Source organism: Schistocerca gregaria, chromosome 8 (genome assembly GCF_023897955.1).
Source record: "Schistocerca gregaria isolate iqSchGreg1 chromosome 8, iqSchGreg1.2, whole genome shotgun sequence".
Classification (NCBI taxonomy): domain Eukaryota; kingdom Metazoa; phylum Arthropoda; class Insecta; order Orthoptera; family Acrididae; genus Schistocerca; species Schistocerca gregaria.
The window spans coordinates 97,550,709-97,571,380 of NC_064927.1; the positions used below are offsets into that span (position 1 = coordinate 97,550,709).

General features: G+C 39.6%; 1 long non-coding RNA gene across 1 annotated transcript in view; it reads left to right on the plus strand.

Annotated features, from left to right (window-relative positions):
• The window catches only part of LOC126284770 (uncharacterized), a 32,147-nt gene extending 13,674 nt beyond the window's left edge, over positions 1-18,473 (plus strand). Inside the window, exons 2-3 of the long non-coding RNA XR_007551554.1 lie at positions 3,399-3,563; positions 17,771-18,473. This is a non-coding gene — a long non-coding RNA (uncharacterized LOC126284770). The remainder of the gene's footprint in view (positions 1-3,398; positions 3,564-17,770) is intronic.
• Positions 18,474-20,672: the final 2,199 nt, after the last annotated feature.

Genomic DNA, 20,672 nt, shown 5'->3' on the forward strand with positions numbered 1-20,672 from the left:
ATGTGGAAGTTTCTTTCTATTTTATTTACATCATCAGAAAAAGTATACCATTATACAACACATAGTTGAAGAGACACATAATAAACATGTGTGGAAATGAAACTGCAGGGTGAAATTTGCTACAGATACAGGTGAAATATGTTTGTCATGTATGTACATGGACAAAGCCAAAGGTCAAAAGTTCATCCTAAGAAAAGCCATGGGTAAGAAGCCCATTCAAAACCCCTGAAATAATTTCAACAAAATTTGGCTCAGATATAAAAAAAAGATTTGGAAAGATATATTGTCAGTGTTTATTAGGATGGGTTGATAACATGGAGAGACAAGGGGGAGAGAGATGAAGATTGACAGACAGAGAAAGGTAAGGAGGAGACAGACACAGTTAGGGACAGGAGGAGGTGGACAGTGAGAGGGGAGATGAGTGGCTGGACGTGGAGACAGAGGAGGGAGAGATGGAATAGAGAAATGGTATCTCATAGAGTATATGGCAATATCACCATTACTGCTGCATTCATAAACCATACAAAAATTTCAATTCCTCTTAATGTCTATTGTTACTCGGATCTTCTCAAGATGAAAACACTGGTAAAAGTGAACCTCTCAGCAAATGGACTGTGTCTCACACAACAAAGAAATTTATAAGTTTGTGACAACCACTGAAATATAAGAGGAATTTGCAGAATATGTTGTGACAGTGGGCAATATGTACAAGATTGAGACTCAAACACGGGCCTTCATTTCACATACCTGTCACCATAATTATTATATTGATATCAGCACAACTGAAGCTATAACACATTCATTTAGACTCATTGTTCCACCTATGAATTCATCGTAATCTGACATTCTCCTATATAGTATATGAAAATATCATAATTAACGCAATGCTCTTCTAAATGTTAATGAAAGAATTCAGTTTGCCTTCTTTCAGTCACATAGTCTCAAGGTAAAAACATAGGAGAAAGTGAATCTCTTAGGGCATGGAATATGTCTCATACATCAACAACAAATTATAACTTTGCGACAACTGATAAAATATTAGAGAAATTGGAGGAATATGGTGTGACAGATGAAAATACATACTCACACCTAGACACTGGTTTCTCGCATATGTTGCCTTAGTTATTATCATTTCAGCACAAATCATGGCTGACACATTGATTGTCACTCATTATTCCACCCATGAAATGCAAGTAATGTAAGGTAATTGCATAGCAAATAGAATCTCTTCTATTCATGATGGTAATTGGATAGATAAAAAAGCAGTGGATTTTTTTTATCCATCCAGTTACGTAATATTGTCAAAAATTGATTATATTCATTGTTATATTAAGCAATGTAAGGTGACATTCATCCATGGGGTTTGTGACAGCATCACCATTACAGAAGTGATCTTGCAAACCACAGATAATTTTTTCAATTGCATTTAATGCCTTCTGTGAATCACATATTCATAACATAAAAACACTTATGAAAGTGAATATCTTAGGACATGGAGTATATATATCACACATACAAGAAATTTACATATTAGCCACATCCATTAAAATGTCAGAGCAATTTAAAGAGTATGTTGTGGTAGGGGACATCATGTACAAGAATCGATTGTCACATCTATCCCCTTGATTATCATGTTTATATCAAAGCAACTCATGGTCCACAATGTTCATTGCAACTCATTATTCCACCTATAAATTGCTGCAAGCAGAACAATAAGGTATATGTCAATATCTCCGTTACAATAGCAGTCTTGTAAACCCTAAACACAAATTTTAATTCTTCTTAAAAGCTTCTGTCATTTACAAATTCTAAAGACAAAATCATTGGTGTAAGTGAATTTCTTCGAACAATACGTCTTGCTTATCAAAGAATAACAATGACACTGTCCCACAAACTCACGACCTTGTAGACAGACACTCGATGAGCAGCAATTACTGAGATGACGTGGTCCTGCGAACTGGGAGCTCAAAGGCAGTCCACTGCTAATCCCATTGACCTAGAATGCTAGGCACCTGTATGCAGTCACAAGCCAACACTGCAATGCTGCGCCTTTCGGAGAGGGTGTGAGAGTGAAAGGACACCTCGAGCCGTGCAGTAATAGCAGCAGCAGGCGTAGTCCGTAGCCAAGACTAGTAGTGGATACTTGAAGCAGCATAACTGACTTCCCTGGATGGACCATCAACCTAACTACACACCTGTGGAAGGAAAGAGCGTGTGGTATCACCTTAGCAGGTGACTGTGCAGAAATAAATTAGTGCCAGTGATGATAGTGCTGTGTGCTGCAACATGCACACCACTCAGTGGCAATGATTGTGTTGCTGGACACTGTGGCAGCTTGACTGTACACAGTACCTTGCACATTCTATTTGTAGACAACCTCCTAGGTGAGGCAGGTGCAGTACCTGGCTCTCAACATATACACATAAGTGTGGTGGCCCAAATATGCAGAGGGCACCCTGTATATACATCACAATGATTGACATATCATAATATAATATGTGCAAGACAAGGGCCAAAACCTGGAAACTTGTCTCTAACATATGTTGTGTTAATTATTACAGTTCTCTGAGAACAACTCAAGGCCTAAAACATTTTTTGTCACTCATTATTCCATGTGTGGATTGAAAGCACACTAAGGTGACATTCTCCCAAAGGGTATATGGCAGTATCATCATTACAAAAGTGGTCTTATAAACCACTAACTGTGCCTGACAGTGTTAGCCACAGTTAAACAATTATTTATTAAAAAAATGCCCAGGTATGAACTTATTCCAATCTTCTAGTTGTCCATGTCCTCCATCCATCCATTCACTTCACCCATTTCCTTCACACCTATCTCTCTGTTGATCTCCCTCTCACCCTTCTCTCCCCCCCCCCCCCCCCCCCCTCTCTCTCTCTCTCTCTCTCTCTCTCTCTCTCTCTCTCTGTCCATCTTCTTCTCTTCACTTCCACTGTCCATCTTCTTCTCTTCACTTCCACTGTCCATCTGCTCCTCCCCATTATCTGTGTCCATATTCTCCTTCCCTCTCACTGTCTATCCATCTTGTCCACCTCCCTCTTCTCTCCATCTCATCACACCCCACCCTGCCACAGAGCAGACTGGTGGTTATTACCCCCCTCCCCCACAGTATTTATTTCTTGTTTCTAACCAATATGTGAACTAAATTTGGTTGAAATTGTCCCATGGTTCTAGGATGAGCTTTCAGCCTAATGTTTTGCCTATGTATGCACATATAAAAGTTATTTCACATATATTTAACATATTTCACATGTATTTGCATGGATATTTCCCTTATTATCTCTAGCAAATTTCAGCCCGCAGTTACATTTTTAGGCAGCTCAATGATTATGACATTGTATTTACAGAACTATGGGTTTACAATAATATATTTTTCTAGGTACATTCAGCTATATGTGTGGATACTGTCTGAGAAACAGAACTGGTGGCAAAGAAGAAATAAATTTCTCTCAATGAGATAACATTCTGTAAAGTTTTGAATGTATGTATAAAGTTGTTGCAACTCATTAAGAGCTCTCATTCTCAAGTACCAAATAAAGGAAATGTGAGTATTTATGTATCATGTACTACACTCCCCACCCCCCACCCCCTCCCTGTAGGTAGGTATATAAAAGGTTTCTATGTGTTAATTCACAATACAAGCTACCTCCTTTCCAAACTTCTCTCTCTCTCTCTCTCTCTCTCTATCTCTTTCTCTCTCTCTCTCTCTCTCTCTCTCTCTCTCTCTCTCTCTCTCTCTCACTCACACACACACACACACACACACACACACACACACACACACACACACCACACACTCTTTGGCTTCGGTAATCTATATAAGATAAAAAAATTGTCAGTTGATCGTAGTGTCATCAGTGAATCCAATATTTTCAAGACAAAAACACTGGTAAAGTTAATCTCTTAGGACATGGACTATTTATCAGAAATCAAAGAAACCACTGATTTATCATACAAATTTAAACATTATGCTGGAAAATTTGACAATATACACAAGACCACAACTCAAACACAAATTCTGGCTTTTCACATGTCCCACCTTAATTATTATGTTTAACTGGGCATGACTCAAGTCCTGACAACCATTGTCACACATTATTGCACCTATGAATTGCAAGCACTGTAAGCAAAATGTCTCCTATTAGGTATATGGCAACATCCCCATTACAGAAGCAATCTTATAAACCATAAATAAAAATTTCAATTCATCTAATGTCCCCTGTCAATCACATACAACAAGACAGAAACATTGGTGAATGTGAATGTGTTATGGTATGGAATATATCACAGAAATCCAAGAAATTTATAAATTTACAATTGATGTGTTCTTAACTGAGTGGTGTGGGTGGATGTAGTGAAACACACTATGAAATAAAATCTGTTTTTTACAGGAACCAAACTAAATACAATTTCTGAGAGTAATGTCTACACAACTTGAGAATAGCAATGTCGTGACAAGCAGGAAAGAATAACTATACAGTCTCATGAGGCACTGAACTCTTAGACAGTCACCCAATCAGCAGCAAGCGCTGAGATGATTCAGTCCTATGGAGCAAGGAATCAGAAGCAGTTTACTAATAGTGACACAGTCTTATGTTGCTAGCAGCTCACAGGCAGACGCAAGCTACCTCTGTCATTAGGTGCACTCGAGAGTGGGTGCAAGTGTGAGGTGACACCATGGTGTGCAGCAGGATTGGCAGTGGCTGGTGTGCTCCACAGCAGAGACTCATAGCAAACACTTGAAGCAGTTATTTGTATCTCAGAGATCTGGACATAACTGGGTCTCCCTGTGAAGAGCACAGCTAAGTACCCATCTGTGGAAATGTACAGTGTGAGGCATCACATGAGCATGTAACTGTGTGGACATAAATTAGTGCCTGTGACTTACATGCCATGTAGCAGGTTGGCACATCCAGCCGTTGTGGCAGCTTGACTGTACACATTGTATTGCATCTTCTATTCACATTTAAGCTACTAGGTGAAGCATACACAAGTACTGAAATGTTGGTAAAATTTAATCAGTATGATGTAACAGTGGTCAATACATGCAAGACTGGTGCTCAAACCCAGACATTTGTTTCTCACATCTGTCACCATAATTATTACAGTTATTTGAACACATCCAAGGCCTGACACATTCATTGGCAGTCATTATTCCACCTATGATTTGCAAGCGCTGTACAGTCAGAATTTCCCATAGTGTGTATGGCAACATAACCATTACAAGAGCAGTCAAATAAACCTTAAACAAAAATTTCAACTGATCTCAATATCTTCTGTCAGTCACATTGGTGGGAGTGATTCTCTTATGGCATGTAAAATATCTCACACATAAAAAAATTATAAATTTGCCACAACCAAAAAAATATCAGAGAAACTTGAAGAATACAGTTTGTATTTGAATAATATGTGCAAAACTTGGACTCACACACAGTCAGTAATTTCTTGCATCTGTCACCTTTTACAGTAACTTGAACACTTCTCAGTGCCTGACACAGTCACTGTCACCCGTTATTCCACCAATAGAATATATGGTAACTTCAACATTATAGAAGCACGCTTAAGAATCAATGGTTCTCAAACTTTCTTCCTCCAGGCTCTCCTTCACGAGGAGAAACAGTGTCAGGCTCCTCTCCTAACCCCCAGTCTAGTTAATTAATAAAAATTCATTTCTTAAGATTTTCTTTGCCTTGTTCTCTGTTTTACAAAATCGCTTTAGGAGGAATTTACACAACAGAAACCAAAACTACATGAATTATTATAACTAAAAATACCATTATCACATTTACTGTCAGAGACAACAAAGGACTTGGAAGATCAGTTGAACGGAATAGATAGTGTCTTGAAAGGAGGATATAAGATGAACATCAACAAAAGCAAAACGAGGATAATGGAATGTAGTCGAATTAAGTCAGGTGCTGCTGAGGGAATTAGATTAGGAAATGAGACACTTAAAGTAGTAAAGGAGTTTTGCTATTTGGGGAGCAAAATAACTGAGGATGGTCGAAGTAGAGAGGATATAAAATGTAGACTGGCAATGGGAAGGAAAGGGTTTCTGAAGGAAGTCATTTCTGAAAGTATTTGTATGGAATGTAGCCATGTATGGAAGTGAAACATGGACGATAAATAGTTTAGACAAGAAGAGAATAGAAGCTTTCGAAATGTGGTGCTAGAGAAGAATGCTGAAGATTAGATGGGTAGATCACATAACTAATGAGGAAGTATTGAATATGATTGGGGAGAAGAGAAGTTTGTGGCACAACTTGACAGGAAGAAGGGATCAGTTGGTAGGACATGTTCTGAGGCATCAAGGGATCACTAATTTAGTATTGGAGTGCAGTGTGGAGGGTAAAAATTGTAGAGGGAGACCAAGAGATGAATACACTAAGCAGATTCAGAAGGATGTAGGTTGCAGTAGGTACTGGGAGATGAAGTAGCTTGCACAGGATAGAGTAGCATGGAGAGCTGCATCAAACCAATCTCAGGACTGAAGACCACAACAACACACATTTTCATTCATTCAGAAATATGAAATGAACAATATTTACAATTCAACAAACATGAATTACAAGATCATTAAATTTTTAATTACGTAGCTCAATGGGATGATTTTGAAAAGTAAGTTTCTCAAGATATGGCATGATAGCAGAAACAGGCACTCGAAGTCTTTGCTTACATTTAGCTTCGAATGGTGGTTCAACTTCGTAGGTGCCAAAGCTGCAAATCCAGTCTCACGCAAGTACATTGTTGCAGAAGGAATAAGTATCTTCAGTGAACATTTCCTCAGTGTTAGCAAAAAAATTGCTAATATGTCTGCAAAACTCCAACAAAGACACTTTATTAATTTACTCTTCAGTGAAGTATCATAAATGAGAGCAATACATTTTTCCAGTTCTTTTATATTTAGACTCAATAGTCCAGCAGAACTTTTGAATGGAGTTTTAATCCAATTAAATTCATCAAAATCATCACTGAAATACCTTTTGAAGTGAACTTTCAGTGTTGCAAGATGATTCAGAAGACAGGATTTTATCTCCATTGGAAGTAACAGAATATCAACAGATTATCTGTGTCCTCTATCAATGATACTATAGTAGTGAATATATCTAGCATGCCACTTTCCATTTGGTATTGCCACAGTTCTAACTTCTTTATGAACATCTTCACTTTTTCATTCCAAATAGTAAAGTTCCATGATTACCTCGAAGTGAAGAGTTAAGAATACTGAGTTTCTCATAAGCTATTTCCAGTAGAAAAGCTCTGTTGCAGAAACAGTCTGCTAGAGAGTGACTTTCCACCTTTAAGAAACAGGATACCTCATTCCTCAGTTCATACAGTATTTTTTGTACTTTACCCACTGAAAGTCATCGAAAATAACTAAAAAAGAGCATTTGACTGTGTTCACCACCAGTTTCCTCACATAGCACTTTAAAAAGCCTTGATATATAGAGTTTGCCTTAGTAATATTATGATTACTGAAGAAAATTTCACCAGACAAGGTCACTAATAAAGCATTTTATTGGATGACCAGATCTGTTATGCAGATCTGCAAAAGGATAAACAGAAGTTGATAGGAAGGTTTTTTGCAAATCATGATGTTATAAGTTGAAAAACTGTCTTGTTACATAACCTATGGCATTACAACATACCATCAAACAGGGTGATTTGGACGATTTTGTTGTTATTTTGATTGTAACTTTCGTATATATTGTTAGATTAAATTGATTGTTATGGAAGTGGTAGGCCATATGTGTAATGAATAAAATATCCCAGAACCAGAAAGTGTATGTGTAGATATATTTATCTGAGGTAGTTAAATTAAGTGTCCCAAATCACCCCATGGATTTGGGTGATTTCGAACACGTGTTTTTTTTTTTAATCTCTGTCCGAAGTTACAGTATATAGAGGGTGAATTCAGACAATTACTGCCTTTTTTTAAATTCTCCATGCTTTTTATTTGATTTTGGTGACACTTTACACATTTTAAAGAAGCCCTTTCCTACAAATAAGTAATATGGAATGATATAATGAATTTTATGTATTACAGATACGTTTTTATTTTGCAAGAATTTAAATAAACAGTCACATTGTTCACTTGTGTATGAGCTCATTTAATATTTTCGCTTAAGCAAATGGAAAGATCTTCTGACTGTCGTTTGAGGAATAAATACACCCATTCTTCTCCTGGCAAGGTATTACAAAATTTCTTCTCTTTTCAGCTAGATTTATCAAGGAAGCCTTTAACTAAATATCTCGTATCCAATTTAGTGAAGGGAAATCCCCAATGTGCAGCCCTCAAGATACCTTGCTTCAACATTTCTTCTTCTTCTTCTTCTTCTTCTTCTTCTTCTTCTTCTTTATTTATCACTGGTTGTCCCATTTTTTATGTGCTTTCTGCACTTTATTTTGTAGGGTTCATTTAGGTATACCATACAAATCACATGCTTTTCTGTACGATAATTTACCACTCTGAATATCACGAACAGCTTTATCTAAAAGTTCTGGGTCATAATAATACCGTACTGTAGCACCTCTCCTGCTCTTAAACGTTCTTGGCATTGTCCGAAATCACCCCACACAGTACACAGTTTTACAAAAACCATCGTTATTTTATAACCTTCATGAGAAACTCTGCAAACTTGTACAGAAATTGTCTAAATGCTGTTATCTGCTGAGCGCATCGACAATTACAGTTACAATAACTTCCCACTCGGCACAACAATAGAAAGTTTCCACTTTACGATAATGCATGAATTTTTAACACTGAAACTGTTGGTCAATTATTCACCTAGGGAAACAATTGATGCAAAATAAAAGTTGTGGAAAGTGATAAATGCAATCTTGCACTTAAAATAACTGGTGCACAGAAGTTAAAATAAGTAACTCTTTGTCTCTATGCAGCTGTTGTTGTTGTTGTTGTTGTTGTTGTTGTTGTTGTTGTCTACAGTCCTGAGACTGGTTTGATGCAGCTCTCCATTCCACTCTATCCTGTGCAAGCTCCTTCATCTCCCAGTACCTACTGCAGCCTACATCCTTCTGAATCTGCTTAGTGTATTCATCTCTTGGTGTCCCTCTACGATTTTTACCGTCCATGCTGCACTCCAAAGATAAATTTGTGATCCCTTGATGCCTCAGAACACGTGCTACCAACCGATCCCTTCTTCTAGTCAAGTTATGCCACAAACTTCTCTTCTCCCCAATCCTATTCAATACCTCCTCATTAGTTATGTGATCTACCCATCTAATCTTCAGCAGTCTTCTGTAGCACCACATTTTGAAAGCTTCTATTCTCTTCTTGCCAAACTATTTATCATCTATGTTTCACTTCCATACATGGCTACACTCCATACGAATACTTTCAGAAACGACTTTCTGACACTTAAATCTATACTTGATGTTAACAACTCTTTCCTTGCCATTGCCAGTCTACATTTTATATCCTCTCTACTTTGACCATCCTCAGTTATTTTTCTCCCCAAATAGCAAAACTCCTTTACTAATTTAAGTATCTCATTTCCTAATCTAATTCTCTCAGCATCACCTGACTTAATTCGACTACATTCCATTATCGTCATTTTGCTTTTGTTTATGTTCATCTTATAACCTCCTTTAAAGACACTGTCCATTCTGTTGAACTGCTCTTTCAAGTCCTTTGCTGTCTCTGATAGAATTACTATGTCATCGGTGAACCTCAAAGTTTTTATTTCTTCTCCCTGGATCTTAATACCTACTCCAAATTTTTCTTTTGTTTCCTTTACTGTTTGCTCAATATACAAATTGAATAACATCAGGGATAAGCTATAATCCTGTCTCACTCCCTTCCGAACCACTGCTTGCTTCCCTTTCATGCCCCTCGACTCTTCTAACTGCCATCTGGTTTCTGTACAAATTGTAAATAGCCTTTCGCTCCCTGTATTTTAGCCCTGCCACCTTAAAAATTTTAAAGAGAGTATTCCAGTCAACATTGTCAAAAGCTTTCTCTAAGTCTACAAATGCTATAAATGTAGGTTTGCCTTTCCTTAATCTTTCTTCTAAGAAGACGTAGGGTCAGTATAGTCTCTCATGTTCCAACATTTCTACGGAATCCAAACTGATCTTCCCCAAGGTCGGCTTCTACAAGTTTTTCCATTCATCTGTAAAGAATTCACGTTAGTATTTTGCAGCTGTGACTTATTAAACTGATAGTCCAGTAATTTTCTATGCAGTAGCAAAGAGAAAATAAGCCACACTGTCCTAATTCGCCCCGGTGTCCAAAATCACCCCGTTTGACGGTACTTACTCTTTAAAACATTTTACAACACATTGTCCACTAATGATGCAAGTTACTTCATGTTGTATGTGCACTTCCCACTATCATGAAGGTCACTACACATCGGCATGTTAAATATAAAAATATTATGAAGAAACAGAAACAAAAAAATAACAATATTCAAGTGATTACAAGTAGCTATTTCTGTTCACCACCAGTTGGCAACTGAGAGAGAAATGGTGTAAACACAATGACCAACATGTATGTCTGCCAGGTGGCACTATAGTAGTTGACTGGATAATCATCTTGTATATAGCATAAGACATACACTCCTGGAAATGGAAAAAAGAACACATTGACACCGGTGTGTCAGACCCACCATACTTGCTCCAGACACTGTGAGAAGGCTGTACAAGCAATGATCACACGCTCGGCACAGTGGACACACCAGGAACCGCGGTGTTGGCCGTCGAATGGCGCTAGCTGCGCAGCATTTGTGCACCGCCGCCGTCAGTGTCAGCCAGTTTGCCATGGCATACGGAGCTCCATCGCAGTCTTTAACACTGGTAGCATGCCGCGACAGCGTGGACGTGAACCGTATGTGCAGTTGATGGACTTTGAGCGAGGGCGTATAGTGGGCATGCGGGAGGCCGGGTGGACGTACCGCCGAATTGCTCAACAAATGGGGAGTGAGGTCTCCACAGTACATAGATGTTGTCGCCAGTGGTCGGCGGAAAGTGCACGTGCCCGTCGACCTGGGACCGGACCGCAGCGACGCACGGATGCACGCCAAGACCATAGGATCCTACGCAGTGCCGTAGGGGACCGCACCACCACTTCCCAGCAAATTAGGGACACTGTTGCTCCTGGGGTATCGGCGATTACCATTCGCAACCGTCTCCATGAAGCTGGGCTACGGTCCCGCACACCGTTAGGCCATCTTCTGCTCACGCCCCAACATGCAGCCCGCCTCCAGTGGTGTCGCGACAGGCGTGAATGGAGGGACGAATGGAGACGTGTCGTCTTCAGCGATGAGAGTCGCTTCTGCCTTGGTGCCAATGATGGTCGTATACGTGTTTGGCGCCATGCAGGTGAGCGCCACAATCAGGACTGCATATGACCGAGGCACACAGGGCCAACACCCGGCATCATGGTGTGGGGAGCGATCTCCTACACTGGCCGTACACCTCTGGTGATCACCGAGGGGACACTGAATAGTGCATGGTACATCCAAACCGTCATCGAACCCATCATTCTACCATTCCTAGACCGGCAAGGGAACTTGCTGTTCCAACAGGACAATGCACGTCCGCATGTATCCTGTGCCACCCAATGTGCTCTATAAGGTGTAAGTCAACTACCCTGGCCAGCAAGATCTCCGGATCTGTCCCCCATTGAGCATGTTTGGGACTGGATGAAGCGTCGTCTCACGCAGACTGCACGCCCAGCACGAACGCTGGTCCAACTGAGGCACCAGGTGGAAATGGCATGGCAAGCCGTTCCACAGGACTACATCCAGCATCTCTACGATCGTCTCCATGGGAGAATAGCAGCCTGCATTGCTGCGAAAGGTGGATATACACTGTACTAGTGCCGACATTGCGCATGCTCTGTCGCCTGTGTCTATGTGCCTGTGGTTCTGTCAGTGTGATCATGTGATGTATCTGACCCCAGGAATGTGTCAATAAAGTTTCCCCTTCCTGGGACAATGAATTCACGGTGTTCTTATTTCAATTACCAGGAGTGTACTATTACAGTTACCTGAGCACACATCCATTATCAACCATTTTTCCACCTATGAATAACAGCACTGTAAGGTGAGAGTCTCCCACAGTCTATTTGGAAATATCTCCTTTAAGGAGCATTCATATAAATATTAAATGAAAATATCAATTTAACTTCATGCCTCCTGCCAATGGTAGACTCCCGAGATTAAACAATTAGTGGATACGAATCTCTTATGAAATGGCTTATGACTCATCAGTTACAGATTTTTGTAAACATCCCACAGCAATTGAGAAAATCAGAGATACACAAAAAGAATGTGTTGCAACAATATGTGCAAGACCATGAGTCAAACCCGGATACTGCATTCTTCCAACTGCACCCTTACTTATTTCAGTGCAACTCAAGGCTTGACAAGTACATTGTCACTCATTCATCCACCTATGAAGTCAAGCACTGTTAAGTTACAGTCTCGCATAGGGTATATGACAATAACATATCAGTATCAATTAGCACATATATTAAACACAAATAAAAATTTCAGTTTCACTTAATGTCTTCTGTCAAACATACATTCACAAGATAAAACAGTGGAAAATCCAGGATGGAATACAACAATATTATGAAAAGAATAGTTGCTACTCAGCACATAGTGGTGGTGCTGTGTCGCAATTAGGCACAACAAAAAGACTGTCAGGAAGTAAGCTTTTGGCCAACAAGACAACATAAACATACACACATGCAAATGCAACCCACACACACATGACCACAGTTTCTGGTCAGACCCAGTCTGGCTATGTAGCCAGAGCCATTGTCCAATTGCTTTTGGAAGTAGAGTGTTATAAAACAAGAAAATTCTTACATTATTACTTAAAAAGAGTTATTGGCTATTCACTGGGCATTTGACAAGTTTCAAAATTATCTGTCAGATCATAAAATCAAAAAATAACTCAGATCATAAAGCATTAAGTTACCTTCAAGAGTGCAGATTACACAATGAAAGACCCACAAGATGGGGTATGTTTTCAAGGATTTTGACTATGAAGTAGTCTACATCAAAGGTACTGACAATGTTGTTGCACATGCTTTATCTAGCTTACCCTTAGACTGAATTACATCATCGGAAGTAGGAAAAGGAGTTTAAGATGAGATATATGAAGGGTGTTCACGATGAGAAAGGCATTACAGTCGTGTGTAACAGAATCAGGAGAAACCAAGTAAAGAATTGTGATCCTGTGATAGATCTCATATAGTAAAGATAAGTAGTAGGGATGTCAGGATGAAATGCTGAACATCATTCCTAAGAAAACATCGACTTCCATGGATCTTTATCAAAGAGTAGAGATGGCCACAGTTACATTTTTACTATGGTTGAGATTTTTTTCCAAATTCAAAGAACTGCCAAGTGAAGAGATTATTTCTAAGATTGAGAACATTTACTTAAAAATGTAGAAAAACCAAAAGTCATTCTGGCAGATAATGAACCACAGTTCATATCTAACAACTAGAAAACATTTGTTGAAAGATCAGTACTTAAACAAATTTTGATTTCAGTGTATAACCCATCGTCAAACCCTGCAGCGAGGTACATGAGAGAGATTGGTCACCTATGTCATACATATTGTAGTCATAAGGATCCTACTTGGTTTGAACACATCATGAATAGGTTACAATACAGTTCTGCTGATACAAAGAAATGACACAATTTCAGAGACTTTACTGGTCTCACACACATATAATTTTATGTGTACAGACTGAAGCAGCCTGCTTCAGTCTACATACATGAACAGTCACAACTGGAAGAAACTTCTTTTTTATGACGTTGCCAGTTTGGTCCGGTTTAAACCATCTTCAGACCTACCACCATGATGGTAGATGGTGGTGGTGAACGGAGCACATGCTACAGCTTCACAAATGCTAACTGGAGTCATAGTGCCTGCTCCATTCACCACCACCATTATGGTGGTAGGTCTGAAGATGGTCTAAAACAGACCGAAATCTGTAATCTCATAATAAAAGAAGTTTCTTGCAGTTGTGACTGTTCATGTTCATTTTTAAGTAAAATAAACTGCTGTTCTCCAAGAGAAATGTTCTCAAAAATTACAGTTCTGTTAGAGTTACACCTTTTGAGATTATATTTCATAAGGAACCTGCAAATATTCTATGAGTTTTGACTGAATACCCACGATGTACAATTTTGTCTACACAGGAAAGAGAGGAGATTGTCAGAGAACCTATGAAGAAACAGGAAAGGGCACAAAAAGGAGACATGACAGAAAGTAAAAGTACCACAGTTTAAGGCTGGAGATTATGTATTTGTGAAATCACAAGTAAGATCTAAAATGTTAAAAGAAGAACTAAAGAAATTCTTTGGCATATACATTGGTCCATTCAAAATCATTGAAAATCATCATCCTAATGCATACCGTCTGATTTACCTGAAATCTAGAAAACTTTTTTGGTTGAGAAATATCACCTCATTAAAACTGAAGAAAGAAAGAAGTAGATTATTTGAAGTCTTGTGCTTCATAATGACATCACTGATTAAAAACTAACTTTTTCACTGCTAAATAGAAAATTAAATGCTAAACAAGTAACTTAGTATGAATTTAAATGAAGTATGATTCAATCACTTATTTTTAACTCTATTTTTGCTAAAGTCTCTGCAAATATGTTGTCTTGATATCATGATTGTAACCCTAAGAGTACACATTGCACACATTGTACATTACATGCTCAGTGAGCACAAAGGCCTTAGCAGTTGCATTACAGCTTCTTCTGCTATCTTTGAACCTATCAATGTATTCTTCTATTGTCAATACTATGAAAACACCAACCATGAAGTAACACTTACATATTTACCTGGACATCTTAAGATGTCTCAGGGCTGAGCTCTGGTAAGTCTATCACTTATGCATCTGATCTCAAAACAGGTCACTGGACACTATACATCATAAACTGTGTACTTGTATATACATTTACCTATTTCAAGGGATTTTCACTATTTAATATAACAATTTCTATCTCATTTTTGAAAACATTTATCTTTAGCTATATATACGTTACTGACCATTAAAAGTGCTACACCAAGAAGAAATGCAGATGATAAACGGGCATTCATTGGACAAATATATTATACTAGAACTGACATGTGATTACATTTTCACGCAATTTGGGTGCATAGATCCTGAGAAATCAGTACCCAGAACAACCACCTCTGGCCACAATAATGGCCCTGATATGCCTGGACATTGAGTCAAACAGAGCTTGGATGGCTTGTACAGGTACAGCTGCCCATGCAGCTCCAACACGATACCACAGTTTCCTCAAGAGTAGTGACTGGCATATTGTGATGAGCCAGTTGCTCTGCCACCATTGAGCAGACGTTTTCAGTTGGTGAGAGATCTCGAGAATGTGCTGGCCAGGGCAGCAGTGGAACATTTCCTGTATCCAGAAAGGCCCGTACAGGACCTGCAACTTGCGGTCGTGCAATATGCTGCTGAAATGTAGGGTTTTGCAGGGATCGAATGAAGGGTAGAGCCACAGATCGTAACACATCTGAAATGTAACGTCCACTGTTCAAAGTGCCATCAATGTGAACAAGAGGTGATCGAGACATGTAACCAATGGCACCCCATACAATCACACCGGGTGATACGCCAGTATGGCAATGACGAATACACGCTTCCAATGTGCATTCACTGCGATGTCTCCAAACACAGATGTGACCATCATGATGCTGTAAACAGTACCTGGATTCATCCAAAAAAATGAAGTTTTGCCGTTTGTGCACCCAGGTTCATAGTTGAGTACACCATCGCAGGTGCTCCTGTCTGTGATGCAGTGACAAGGGTAACCACAGCCATAGTCTCTGAGCTGATAGTCCAAGCTGCTGCAAACATTGTTGAACTGTTCATGCAGATGGCTGTTGTCTTGCAAACGTCCCCATCTGTTGACTCAGGGATCGAGACATGGCTGCACTATTCATTACAGCCATGCAGATAAGATGCCTGTCATCTCGACTGCCAGTGATACGAGGCCATTGGGATCCAGCACGGCATTCCGTATTATCCTCCTGAACCCACCAATTAAATATTCTGCTAACAGTCATTGGATCTTGACCAACACGAGCAGCAATGTTGTAGTATGATAAACTGCAATCGCGATAGGCTACAATCTGACCTTTATCAAAGTCGGAAACACGATGTTATGCTTTTCTCCTCCATCAAAAGAAGGTTTCACCAGGCAACGCTGGTCAGCTGCTGTTTGTGTATGAGAAATCGGTTGGGTACTTTCCTCATGTCAGCACGTAGTAGGTGTCGCCACCGGTGCCAACCTTGTGTGATTGCTCTGAAAAGCTAATCATTTACATATCACAGCATCTGTGTCAGTTAAATTTTGCATCTGTAGCATGTCATCTTCATGGTGTAGCAATTTTAATGGCCAGTAGTGTATATATTTTCTCATGTTTATTGGTAAATAATGATGAATGAACATTTTGAATATCTAATAAATTCTCAGAGCCATGTAACTAGTTATTAAGCTTTTCACTAGTACATTTTTGTGGGCTATTAATGAAAAGCCATTTCTTTAAATTTATGTTTCTATAGTGTTTTAATATTCTGTTTGCAATGTTGTCTCTTATTTAACTAATGAACAATTAATTAGGGTAAAACATATACCAATAAAACACATTTGCTTTTATTCATAAGTAATGAAAACCACATTATTTTTCTCTTCATATCCAAGATAATATGCTTTCACTTTAATACTGTTGCAAATGACACATATTCATTTGATGTACTCAGTAAGATGTTTACTACCCTGGAAAACCACAGTGAAAATCATATTGTTGTCAGGAATAAATATAAGGAACCGCTGTTTGTTGTAAAACTAGTGCTTTTGTCAGGCAGCAGAGAGGTCATTCTGCTCGGCAATAATCTTGTAACTAAATATACCTCTGCATAGAGAAGCAGTGAGAATGGAAAGAAAAAGGAAGTAATATTTTTCAAAGCTGTGTATACCGAAGATTAAAACCACTGGGGAGACAAATAACTTGTTGTTTACTATATGCAAAAAAAAGTAATAAATGTGATATTGAGCTGAATTTGAGATAGAGAGGATGTATTGGGTTGTCACGGTGAAAAAATATTGTATTGAGGTATTTAGTAGGTTGATGATGTTTTGGTGCTGGTTGCACGCATGTTTGTGAGATGAGATAATTTTTTATGAATAGGGTGAAGAAAATGAAGCTTAAATAAATTATGAAGAATCTTTTCTGCATTCTGGTATTACAACATAGTTATAGCAAAGTAGAGGAGGATAGACTTAAAAATGCAAGTGTCAACACAGTTTTAAAAAATGAAGAGTTGAAATACAGAATAACAGACTCCAGATGAATAGTCACAATTAGCCCACATGCTGGCTGAATTTAAAAGGTAGACAGAAACTAATATTCCTGATTAATGAACTAAAATGTACAAAGCAATATGTCTATACTTACACTAAAAATTTAACCAAGCAGTTTATGAAACCACAAGCACAGCATCATAAAGTTTCTCATTTTTCTTAGTACTAAGTTGTGTTGTATTGTTTTATTATGTGTTTTATGTTGTGTGCTTTTATGCTATTGTCATTACTGTATTATCTCTCATTCTGTAACAACTTCCTTCATTTACAATCCACTGTGTCTCATTTTGACATCCCATCCTGAAACCCTTCTGTGTTTGTGGCTTGTTATCTTGCTATTTAGTGACAAAGTGTTATATCTGTTGTAGCTATCTCCAGAAACAGGCAATGATGGTGAAGCAGTATGGGGATGTGCCTTTATTACCAATCATGTTAAAGAACTGCAGCAAGAGAAACTTGCATTGTCATGGGCAAGAGATCAAAAAAATGAGCCGTTCATGAAGAAAAATAAAAAATGCTGTTCTCTACTGTATAAAGTGTAAAACTGTAGGCAGACCAGTTCCCTTTGTTTTCATCAGCCTGTTGTCATTCTAATGCTCACATTCTGACTGGTGGCTTTGCATGATGAAACCAGTCTGACTGCATCATGTTCTATGTACCAAGTGTAATTTATGGTACAAGTTGATTCATTATGCATATTGCGATCCCTGTTTTTTAATTGTCAAACATTTTGTAAATATTTCTTTAAAAAAGTTGTCTTGATTATTTTGATGAATGTAAACATAAGAGAAGTATGTGAGTATGGCGAAATTTAATAATCTTGACCAATATGTTGTTATCTTTGTATTTAACAATCTATGGACTATCCATACGTAAAGTAAGTTAGTTGCTATGGAGTAGTTTGTGGAGAGAAGTTATGTATGGCCACATGTGATCGAAGATGGATGAGTGTTGCCCATTATGTCTAAATAACAATGCCCAAATGTATTTTTTTTTTATAATTCTTAACCACACAGATAAACTGTTATTTTACATTTGTGAAATGATTTCAAGTATATATCAACAAAGTGAAAACCGAAACATGTTCATTGTTTTGATTTGAATTGATTAAACCTGCGAACTCCTGCAAATCCAAATATTTTGTCAATATCCTAAAAGAAAGTCCACTGAATGTGAACCATAAGAAACAACAAAGAAGAATCAGCTAAGTGCCAATTATTTTGATCAATCAACATTTCTGAACTTTACACCCTCTTTGTTCTGTGTGCTGTTAAGCAGGACGAAGTATATGTATGCCCTGTAAATCAGGAGAGACTGAATTTAAATAATTAATTTGTATCAGTAATTATATGGTGGCAGGTCAGAGTATGCATATGTAATACCTTCTATATGTGTGTTTTCCTGCTGCCCCTCAGTGAGTAGATCTATGTATCCAATTGCATCACATATATCAAAGATATTTATAAATATCCCACAACAATTGAAATATTAAGTACATTTAAGTAATGAGTTCTGCGCTGCACAATACCTGCAAGACTGGGACTCAACCCCGGACACTGTTTTTTCGCATCTCTCATCTTAACTACTACAGTTATTTGAGTGCAATTCAAAGCCTGACACATATTCAATGAATTTCCCACAACTACTGAAATACCACTGATATTTAAAGCACAGAATGTGACAGTGGACAATATGTGCAAGACAAGAAGTCAAACCCTGACACTGGTTTATCACCTTTGTCACCTTAATTACTACAGTTATTTGAGCATGGCTCAAGGTTTGACATATGTTTTATCACCATTATTCCACTTATCAATCACAGCACTATAAGGTGGGCCTCTCCCATGTGGTGTTATGCAACACCACTGTATGAGGTGCAGTGTTATAAACCTTACATAAAAATTTCAATTATTGTAAATACACTCCTGGAAATGGAAAAAAGAACACATTGACACCGGTGTGTCAGACCCACCATACTTGCTCCGGACACTGCGAGAGGGCTGTACAAGCAACGATCACACGCACGGCACAGCGGACACACCAGGAACCGCGGTGTTGGCCGTCAAATGGCGCTAGCTGCGCAGCATTTGTGCACCGCCGCCGTCAGTGTCAGCCAGTTTGCCGTGGCATACGGAGCTCCATCGCAGTCTTTAACACTGGTAGCATGCCGCGACAGCGTGGACGTGAACCGTATGTGCAGTTGACGGACTTTGAGCGAGGGCGTATAGTGGGCATGCGGGAGGCCGTGTGGACGTACCACCGAATTGCTCAACACGTGGGGCGTGAGGTCTCCACAGTACATCGATGTTGTCGCCAGTGGTCGGCGGAAGGTGCACGTGCCCGTCGACCTGGAACCGGACCGCAGCGACACACGGATGCACGCCAAGACCGTAGGATCCTACACAGTGCCGTAGGGGACCGCACCGCCACTTCCCAACAAATTAGGGACACTGTTGCCCCTGGGGTATCGGCGAGGACCATTCGCAACCGTCTCCATGAAGCTGGGCTACGGTCCCGCACACCGTTAGGCCGTCTTCCGCTCACGCCCCAACATCATGCAGCCCGCCTGCAGTGGTGTCGCGACAGGCGTGAATGGAGGGATGAATGGAGACGTGTCGTCTTCAGCGATGAGAGTCGCTTCTGCCTTGGTGCCAATGATGGCCGTATGCGTGTTTGGCGCCATGCAGGTGAGCACCACAATCAGGACTGCATATGACCGAGGCACACAGGGCCAACACCCGGCATCATGGTGTGGGGAGCGATCTCCTACACTGGCCGTACACCTCTGGTGATCGTCGAGGGGACACTGAATAGTGCACGGTACATCCAAACCGTCATCGAACCCATCGTTCTACCATTCCTAGACCGGCAAGGGAACTTGCTGTTCCAACAGGACAATGCACGTCCGCATGTATCCTGTGCCACCCAACGTGCTCTAGAAAGTGTAAGTCAACTACCCTGGCCAGCAAGATCTCCGGATCTGTCCCCCATTGAGCATGTTTGGGACTGGATGAAGCGTCGTCTCACGCGGTCTGCACGTCCAGCACGAACGCTGGACCAACTAAGGCGCCAGGTGGAAATGGCATGGCAAGCCGTTCCATAGGACTACATCCAGCATCTCTACGATCATCTCCATGGGAGAATAGCAGCCTGCATTGCTGCGAAAGGTGGATATACACTGTACTAGTGCTGACATTGTGCATGCTCTGTTGCCTGTATCTATGTGCCTGTAGTTCTGTCAGTGTGACCATGTGATGTATCTGACCCCAG